Raw genomic sequence first — 10,546 nt, 5'->3', positions numbered from 1 at the left:
TCCAGGTTTAGAATGTAATATAAACTGGTCAGCAGTAAACTGCAATGAGAAAAAGAAAAATATGAATTTGACATATGCTTGCTTTTACTGTTTGGGGCTCCTTTACTTTTTCGAGAGTTGGAGAGAGAAGAAAACCGCCGGTGAGTATTTCTGCATAATGAGGAAAACTTCACAAAATTTCAAAGGGTTATAAAAATGGTCCAACTTGGATTCTACTTCTTTAATTATAAATGTTTGGTTTTATTTTTGGATATATTGCTGTTAGTGATGCTGTAGTATTTAGAATTGTTGTCTCATTGGTCATTCTGAGTTTGAATCCCACATTCAATTATTGTCTATGTGTGTTTATCCCTGGAGACATTCTTCAGCCTTGGTACAAGTCAATTGTGCATGGGAAACTCTTATGATCCTAAAGTGGAATAATTAGGATTGTGAATGAGAATGTAAAACAGTTAATAGTTACTCTACATTTGGCTACAGATTGCCAAGATCAACAAGTATAGAACAACATCTGAGATAATCCCAGCCTGAAGACTATACAAATTACCAAAATAATATTCATTACCACTCTGGTATTGCTTATCTTAACTATTCAAAAAACTGCTGCAAACAGGGTAAAAAACTGAACAATAATTTCAAACAGAATAATCCAAAAACTTACACATCATTTATTAAAATGAGCAATAAAATTACAGGACTGAATGTTAGTACATCAAAATTTAGCTGGCCAATCCAGGCAGAAGAATGATAACGGCCATTCTGGTCATACCTTAACTGCAAACATCTGACATTTTATTCAGTGCTTGGGTGCATCAGAATATGACTTGTTTTTAATCTCTTAACAATACTTGACAAGTTGCCACTGTGATAACAATGAAGTCCTCATTAATAAAGCAATAGCTCACTAAATTCTGTCTCTAAACTGATCATTTTATTGTATATGAAAATTGTTGGCCCTTGTTTACCAATCCCAGACAACAACAATTGTTCTGAATCATATAAACCATTGCTATTTATTTGACCTAGCATTTTGATTCTCTGTTATGTTGAGATTACTTACATTCCTTTGCACACGCGTTATGGAGTACATACATCGAAGCTTCTCAGGAGTGCTTGTGCTAAAAAAAGGAAACATTTTAAAAATAACGTAACATGATTCTGCGTTAACAGCATATTTTTTCATATGTCTCAAACCAAGGGGATAAAATGAATCGGGAAGCGCGTGTACATACTCAGTGGATCCCCTCTCGGAAATCGAACCTCGGATGTCGGCGCTAGAGGCGAAGCCTCTACAATTGCGCCACGGCATGTGGCTTGTCTCTTTGAGAGTATGTAGATCGGGGTATATATATACATATATATATACCCGCCTATTGCAGCGGAGAAGTATTGTGTTAAAGAAGTTATGAAAAAGAAAATGGAACATTTTAAAAATAACGTAACATGATTGTCAATATACAGTAATTGTTTTGTGAGTGTTATTGAGTGTTGCTGTCATCAAGGATTTGATTATCATTATTTCTTTCAATCAGGTTCGTATTTGAAGGATGTGTTGTGTTCAAGTTACATTCCGTGTTTGTCAATTGTTGTAAAGATAAGAGGTTTCATTCATCTATTCGTTTCTTACTGCATCAATAAACAGCTCGTCTTCTTCTTTATCTGAGACCTGACACACTGCATGCACGGGTTTTTTTTTTATACTGTTTTCCTTTAGCGCAGTGTTTCTCAAATAGTGGGTCGCGTTTGACCTCGGGGAACATGCTTTTTTATTTTTCTTTTAAATTTGTTTTGAATTTAGAATGCACTTTAAATCTTTTCTGTTACATTTAATAAAGCTATTCTTTGTTGTAAATTGGTCCATATTTCTTTCTTTTTTTATTCTCTTATACGTTAATAAGGATACAGTCAGTCAATGGTATCAATTCCTTCATCATCCAGGAACAGCCGGTGTACTCTCACCACATGACACCAGGCATTGTCGTGCACCAGGAGGAACCCAAGACCCACTGCCAAAGATGCAAGTTTGGTTCAACAAATGAAAAGGTCTTGACAGATATCAATCCAAAACAGGATAGTTCAAAGAGAGAAACATGGCAGCTTTAAAGTTGGGCAGGGGAAATTTTATAATCCTGGCAAGAACCGGAAGTGATGTCTCCTGGGCCGGAACTAGAAGTGATGTCATCGGGGGGGACCATAAGTGACATCATCAGGTCCAGGTGGAATTTCCCGTGGTTTGTCTGGAGATGAAAAGAGGAAGGATCAGTGTACTCCGCCACCCTGGTCCAGCATGGAATTATTATTATATATATTTTTGGCATGTGGTATTTGATATTTAAATATCAAAATTTGAAATTTACATTTTTTTGGTTTATTTTGATTTTTTTCTTTTTTTTTAAATTTTCTTGACTTTCATAATAAATTACATATTTAAAAGTTTTGTTTAAGGCCAAATGTTTGATATTTAGATAATAGTTTTAACACTTTTCTATAAACTTTGCACCATTCAGATCTGAACAGGATACAGTACTGTATGTATTGTTGATCTGCAAAAAATGAACTCTACTCAGTCAGTCAGTCATTTTCCAACCCGCTGTATCCTAACACAGTGTCACGGGGGTCTGCTGGAGCCAATCCCAGCCAGCACAGGACGCAAGGCAGGAACAAACTCCAGCCCACCGCAATGAACTCTAATGAAACTTTTTAATCAATTAAATCATTTTTAAAGAAATAAAGAAACCCAGCCACAGGTGCAGAGAGCAGAATACATTTCTACCTAATATGGGTGGAAGCGTGAGACAAACTGGTAATGTACTCCAACTAACTGGAGTGTACAAGTGGACTATGACAGAAGGAATATTTTGTAAATGTGTATAAGCTTAAACACTTGATTGAGGTAAAATCTAGAAAGCAAACAAGAAGTTAAAAGCATTAAACAATCTTTTTAAAATACTTAAAGTAATGAAATAGATTTTATTCTTCTGTGGATACTGAAAAAGATAGCAACATATTTTCATTTATCCTGCCACCTTATGTCATGTGACATAATGATTGTTGTTGCCAGGCAAAAAAGGCAGATGGGTGGGACCAAAAGGAAAAGAACCCAGATGCCATCCATGCTATTATGTATTTTACCAATTTCCATTACTTTTTGACTATGTTTCTGCCTTTCCCTTATCATTACAATTTGCCCTTACTAATTTAACATTATTTTAACCACATTGCTGCAAACTATAGGTGTGAGGTCTGCAACACAGAATCTGCTTTTGAACAAATAGCACTGGGTGCAAATTCTGGTCTACCCATTTATTTCATTACAGGGCTGCAAGAAGTTGGAGTCAATGTTTGCTCTGCACATTAGACTTTGAAACTGTTTTGAGCCTTTGTGTTCAGTCATTTTGAGATTATAATTTTTGTTAATTTTCAGACATTTTTCCCCGTGTGTTGAAGGAAGCTGTAAATATGTGGTTTGCCACTTTACCAGAAATATCTTTTTCTCAAATATTTCATACAGTATCAAGTGTGTTGAAAAGCAGGAAAAACAAGAAATACACCAGAGTTCCTTATTGAATCTTAATTAATTTAAACAAATTAAAATGAATTTTAATTGGTGATTCAGTTTTCCATTATTATACTTTATTTTCCCATGCTAATACCTACAATGTTACATACGAAGATATTTCCATGTGAGAAAATCACATGGACTAGATCGCAGGTTTCCATTAGATAAATAAGTTCTTTTAAAGATTCTGAGGTATATTTAATTCAGTTTTAAAATCTATGACATGACCCTGAATACAAAGCTTTAAAGGCTAAGCCAGAAGTGTACACACTAGTTTGTGCGTCTCTCAACTGCAAACACATTTTGTTTAAAAGGCATATTGCTGTTTTACTTCTCTCATATTTCATTGCCTTTGGTAAAGGCAGTAATTAAAGTGAAGACAAAAAGGGCACAGAGATAGCAAACACAGTTTGCTACTAAATTAATTCTCTGTCCTTGGGTTTAAACTTCTTTAATTATGTTTTCACCACTACAACTGAAAGTATACATGGGAAAGTTGACTTGAAGGCATCAACTATTGTGATTACAGGCTGCAAAAAGAAAATATAAGATTAGGGAATGAAATGGGAATTTGACTACAAGAAACAATTAACCAAACAATTATTAAAAACAAATGGACTATTATTACAATAAAAATAAAGGAAAAATGGAGATAAGGAAATACAAAATAAAAGACTTCAATTTAGTTTTTCTTGTAATTTAGGAATTAAATGTAATGATTTCCATGAGAGGTGGAAGAAAGAAATGGACATGACAAAAGCATAGTCTATGTACAAGCAAAAGATGTCATCAAAACAGATCATCAAAGACAAGGCTGTACTGTAAGCCAATAATTTACAGTATACTTAAAAATAAATGTTGCCATGTCCACACACTATTGTGTCTTAATTGACCCTTACCTACTCTAATCTTCATAGTTTATTTGAAGAAAAATCAAATTAAAAAAAAAAATTTGAAGAAAAATCATCTGGTGTGTGGATGCCAGACACTGTGCACCACCATCTTGTTTATATGGCTGACATGACATATCATGTGGTATCCTCATCATGAGACTGGCGACTGGCGTAACAACTACAAACAAATATTACCATAAGTGCTGAGCAACATACTAACAAAAGAACCAAAATGGTATCTGCAGAATGATAATTAGCTTTTACAGATGCTAATGAAATACAGAAATATTATTACAAACAATGGCAACCTCAAAAAGGAAGAAAACAATTTGGACTTGACTAATGATCAGAAAGCAGTTACAGTGTGGCATTATAAAGACATAGATAGATATGAAAGCACACTAATAGGTTTTCTTGATGCACATCTGTTGTATAATTCATTGGCTAGAAGTCCTCAGTATTAGTGTGTCAGAGAGAGGATGTGTAGCATTGTCCATAATGGCCGTTAATTGTTACCACTTTTGCCTCCAGCAGGTTGGAAGCATATCTCTTATCTGAGCCTACTTTTCAACTCAGATTTTTGATTTGAATGGTTTCTTTTGAAGTGATGTTACTGGCCCAGCACACCACAGCACAGAAAGTGGTTTTGGACATCACAGGGTTATAGAACATGGGAAGGATATCACTACCTACATTAAAGGGGCCAATCACTTTAGAAAAGAGTCTGCTCTGCCCCATTAAAACCCCAACAGCCAAATGATCAATGTAAAACCATTTCATCCTTCTTGGTCACAGAATTTTACAAAATATAAAATCATTTCACCCTATAATGTGACGAAACCAGGCGTGAGCAATGTCGGTCCTGGAGAGCCGCAGTAGCTACAGGTTTTCATTCCAACCCATTTGCTTAATTATAAACCAATCCTTTCCAATCTTAGACCTTATTTAATTTTATGGTTTGTTAGTCTGCAATGTAAGGTTCTTATATCATAGATTTTTTCCTTTACAAGGATATAATCGGAATGATTTGAAGCCTGTCACATTTTTTATTAAGTGTTTTAATAAATCAAACATTGCATGTTGAACACAGAGATGTAAATTGAAACAAACTAGATGGTGAACTGCTGACTGCTTTGTCATTTACATCTTATTGCTAATAAGGAGCCATTAAAACAGTGAATGCAGCTGTTTAAGATTGAAATAAGCAATTAAGGATGGGGGACCTTAGCAAATGAGACCACTAAAATGAAGCATCAAAATGTCACTTAAGCATTAATTGGTTCAGCAGTGGTAATTGACTTCTCATTAAGAAACTGGGTTGGAACAAACGCCTGCAGCCACTGCGGCTCTCCAAGACTGGGTCTATTCAATAAGGGCGCACACAAAAAGGCGAGCTTCAAAAGGGCGACCTCAATTGGGCACAGCGAATAAAGGCAAACGCAACAAAATTATTACAGAAAATTTATTAGATAAAGGCAGTGATTGAACGTATAAAATTATCTACGAACGCCTTTATTCGCTGCGCTCAATTGAGGTCGCCCTTTTGAAGCTCGCCTTTATTTACGCGCCCTTATTGACGGATACCTCCTGGACCGACACTGCCCACCTCTGGACTAGACTATTGCAACATGGAGGTGCCAACCACAATGTGTTTATTTCACAAAATTGCTGATTCTATATACTAAAAATATGAAATGGTTAATCTTCTAGATTAGCTTTCTCCAATGCTGCCTTAGTCTATCCCTATAATGTTTCATATTTATACTTCTGCTACTGAAACCTTTACATCATCCTGATGCACCACTCCATTCACATACTGATGTGCATCAACAGCAGCCAGGTGTCAATCATAAAGATTTTATGTGACAAATGTTGTAACTCTTTGAAGTGTTGAAATGTCAACATAGGCAAAGAAAAAAGTAATTGTCAGCAATATATTATAAACATTGATTTTTTTTCCATTTAGTTAGTAGACACATTGTTTGTTAATTAAAACATAAGAAATTTGACAAATAAGAGGCGACCATTCAGTTCGTCTGGCTTGTTTGTTCAGTGAAGTGCTAAGCTATCATAATACCTCATCCAGATGTTTTTTAAAGGTTGTCAAAGTTTCTGTTTTAACTATATGGCAGGGGTAATTTGTTCCTGATTCCCACAACTGTTTGAGTCCTAAATGCAATTCTCCTTAATTTACACTGGTGTCCTTGGGTATGTGATTCACCATTAAATTAAAAGAATTCTGTTGCACCCTAGTTTATCCATGTCTGAGTATTTGGAAGACCTAGATTTGGTCTCCATGCAGTCTCCTATGCTCAAGATTTAAAATGTTGTAAAAAACAGCAATGGGGACATTTTAACAGGAGAAGATGCATACATTTGGTGTCATGTGACAGAATTTTCATTACATGCTTCTCCTATAACAAATCATAATACCTGCTAAAACCTAGGTTTTCATAATAGTGAGGTTTCTAGAAATTGTCCTACAAACCTGTAAAACTCAAATGTCTTAGATTACACACAAGCACCTGAGGAATTATTGATGTTCAACAGTTAAATTGGGAGAAGAACAGGTTATATACTAGTACACCACACTCCTCTGGCATAAAACACACAGTTAACAATGTTTTTGCTTTCACGATATTTGATTACTTGATGTTCCTGATCATTATTGTCCCTTGAATAGCTTTGCACACCACATAAATGCAATGGTGGATGACAATGTTACTGACTCCAAATGTTTCTTCCACAACTCTATTCTCCATGCAAGAGGCCAGTTTGTACCAAACTAGAAAAATGTGCTTTCAGGTTGGAATTGGTTATTGGTGGCCAACAAATGGGCCCATTCAAATACACAGCAAGTCTTTCCTTAAAGTAGTTCTCAACTATAACCTTTAAGAATGTTTCTCACATGTGCTCTTTCCCATACATTTGGCTTATGAAAATTTTAAATGTTAATTTCTTGCAAGTGTGTCATGTGAGCAACTCCTTCATTGTACTGCTGTTATCTTTGGATGTCATTCACCCTGATGGTTACCTGAGATATTAATCATTATTATCAAGTCAAGTCAGTCAAGTTGGGGAGCATGCACTAGTACAGTGCGTTGCCGCACCCACTACACAACGAAACAACTCGAGATCCCGGTTGGCAGCCCCCCAGGCAGACACGCAGTCCAGTCTCACCCTCCGGAAATGACCCTCTATCTGCTTTAGCTAGGTGTTACGTGGGCGACCCCTTGGCCTGGTCCAGCTACTAGGGTCCCCAACAATGAGGATTTTATGAGCTGGATCACCCTTGGGGAGACGTGCCACACGGCCGTAGTGCCGTAACTGATGCACCCTCACAGTGCAGGTAATGTGCCTCATTTGAGACTCCATGAACAACTGCTCATTTGACACAAAGTCAAACCAAAGGTACCCAAGGATTTTCCGGAGAGACACAGTACGAAAAGAGTCCAGTCTTCATCTCAGGTCACTAGATAGCGTCCATGTCTCGCAACCATATAGCAAGACATATAGCATAGATATCGGGAGCGCCATACACATCTTTTCAGCGACCTCATGACCCCCATGTTCTCCCAATCCGTCTACTGACTTCATAGGAAGACTCACCAAAGACATGAATGTCACTGCCAAGGTAAGTAAACCTCTCTACAAGGTCAACACTCTCTCCGCAGATAGACACACTGCTGATGGCTGTGCCCAAGAGGTCATTAAAAGCCTGGCTCTTGGAATCATTATTATAAACTGGCCAATATGAATCAGTCAATTGTATATTCTCTCCGTTTAGTTTTTGTCACCATAATTAGTTGGAAATGGAAAGACAAGGAAGCAAAATGTACATCATTTTGAGATATTTGTCAAATTCAAGATGAAAGCACGTCGAGCAACGTTTTATTTCCTGATAAAGCATAAAATGATGTCTTAGCATGCATTTTTTAATCTCTAAAAGTTGTTTTGATGGAAATAAGCTGCCAATAAAAAAAATCTGCAAAGTTATTTCATACATTTTCATTTTATCTGTTGATAGAAGTTGTTTCGGACCGATTAAAAGGACATAATGCACTTTCACCTTATTAGAACATCAGGCCATTCGTCTCAACAATGTTTACCAATTCTATCCACCTAATTTCTCCAAAATAACACCAGGATGGGGTACCAGCTGTGATTTTTCTAGTTGTTTTTCAGGGCAGGGGGGTTTCATTCAGAGAGTTACATGTTTTGTAAATGTAATATGTTTTTTTATGAAGATATGCTTCATATTAGCAATTGGGTATTGTAAATTAAGTTGTGTATTTAGGTGAAGCATTAATGTAGAAAAAATATGTTTGATTAAAAATTGGCTTATCAAGGTTGGTTATGTTTATTATTTTTTATGTATGGATTGTTATCTCATGTGGTGCAAAATCGGTGCATTTTTACTAGTCCAGGGCAAACACTGGCAAAAAGAATAGTTATATTCTTAATAATACTTACATGAACAGCAGGCTCCCAGAAGCCTAATGATGTGCTTTAGAACGCTCCTTTTTGCCATTCAATTTATTTTAAAGGACATTCTGTGCAATTACATTATTTGCATTACAGTAGAGTTACTGGAGACTAAGCAGACACCACATTCCCAAGTAGTTAATGAAGGACTGAATCAGCGTTTCTGTATCTGAAGAAAGAAAAAAAATAGGTAAAGGTTATTTCCACACTGAAAAATAAAAAAGGATTAGAGGGAAAGTGTTTTAGCCAATGTTATTTAAATAGTTGAAATGTTATGTCTCCACCATGAAATAAAGTCAGTAGGGCTTAAATGTTGAATCTTGAACTTTTTTTTTGCACTTTTCCAGTGCCGAAATATTGTTAATTAATTATATTCCTGAATATACTAAAGAGAATCTTAGATCATCTAAATCCTACTTATTTTACAAGTTGTATTTTTTTTTCAAAAATTTGTGATGTGATAATGTACTATTACTGTTATAAATGTGGTAGGAAACATAAGAAACTTTCGCACAAGGCTAAGACAAAAAATGTACCTTCTTTAATCCTTTGTTGTTTTCTACTTCCAAAATCAGTCAAATGGTGATGTGTGAGGTCACAGTGTTCAGTCCTGGTGTGACAAGAAAGGCACCTGATAAAACCATTATGAATTCTGAACTCATAGAATACTATTGGTATGGATGCACCAGCATTAAATAACAAAAATGTCTTTACATTACAGGAAATAATGGATGGCAGTGACACCACACTGACTTAACTTACACACACACTTACTGAATTTGCATTCAGCACTCTTAAACTACTAAAACGTTTGATTGATTTAATCATAAGAAAAGAGTGAATGAAGAGCAATATTTGAAGAAAATAATAAACGGTACTTCTTTGGTTAAGACGGTAACCGCTGTAGCTAAAACCAAACATGCCACATCCACCCTCTTTTTAGAACAGTCCAGGAAAAACAAATCTATTTCAGTTCTTAGGTGGATCTGATGCACACATTTTATAGCAAAATATTACACCAGCTAGTCATAATTTGTACTTATTGCATGCAAGTAAATTTTATGAGCTGACCACCCACAAAATATAATTATGTCATAGCAAATCAGGCTTTTCCTAAAATAAGAGGAATTCACTGAACGGGCAGATTCTTGCAAACAGTTCTGTTCTCTGTCCCTCCCAGTTGCATCACGAGAAGCCTACTTCGCTTCTCTTTTATAAATTCATATATACAATCACAGTATATATAAACATATATATTTATGTACATATAGTCTCTGATTATTCCCAGTATCTCATTATAGAATATGTTCTTCAGTGAAAATATAAATTTTGAGTCAACAATATTTGGAAGGTAGAAAGTTTCCACTGTGGATATTTTGCATTATATTTAAAGCAATATCAAACACTTTCATTTGCTCACTATAATGTATATTGGATCAATAGTTAAAGAAATTTTAACTCTAGAGGCACATTGGTTCCCAAGCAGCCTCATAGATCTAGAGTTCTGGGTTCCTCTGGGTTGCCACTTTCTGTGTAGAGTTTACATATTCTCTCCTTGTCTTCATTTTTCTCTGGATACTCTGATTTTCCTCCCACTTCTGAAAGACTT

General features: G+C 35.7%; 1 long non-coding RNA gene across 1 annotated transcript; it reads right to left on the bottom strand.

The window, feature by feature from the left end:
• Window positions 1-2,197: 2,197 nt before the first annotated feature.
• On the bottom strand, window positions 2,198-9,543 carry LOC120530214. The gene is made up of 3 exons (XR_005633923.1): window positions 9,474-9,543; window positions 8,926-9,106; window positions 2,198-2,237 (listed from the first exon to the last, which is right to left on the bottom strand). It is a non-coding gene; the product is annotated as an uncharacterized LOC120530214 (long non-coding RNA).
• Window positions 9,544-10,546: the final 1,003 nt, after the last annotated feature.

This window comes from Polypterus senegalus, chromosome 5 (assembly GCF_016835505.1).
Source record: "Polypterus senegalus isolate Bchr_013 chromosome 5, ASM1683550v1, whole genome shotgun sequence".
NCBI lineage: Eukaryota > Metazoa > Chordata > Cladistia > Polypteriformes > Polypteridae > Polypterus > Polypterus senegalus.
This window is presented reverse-complemented; position numbering and strand designations above follow the sequence as displayed.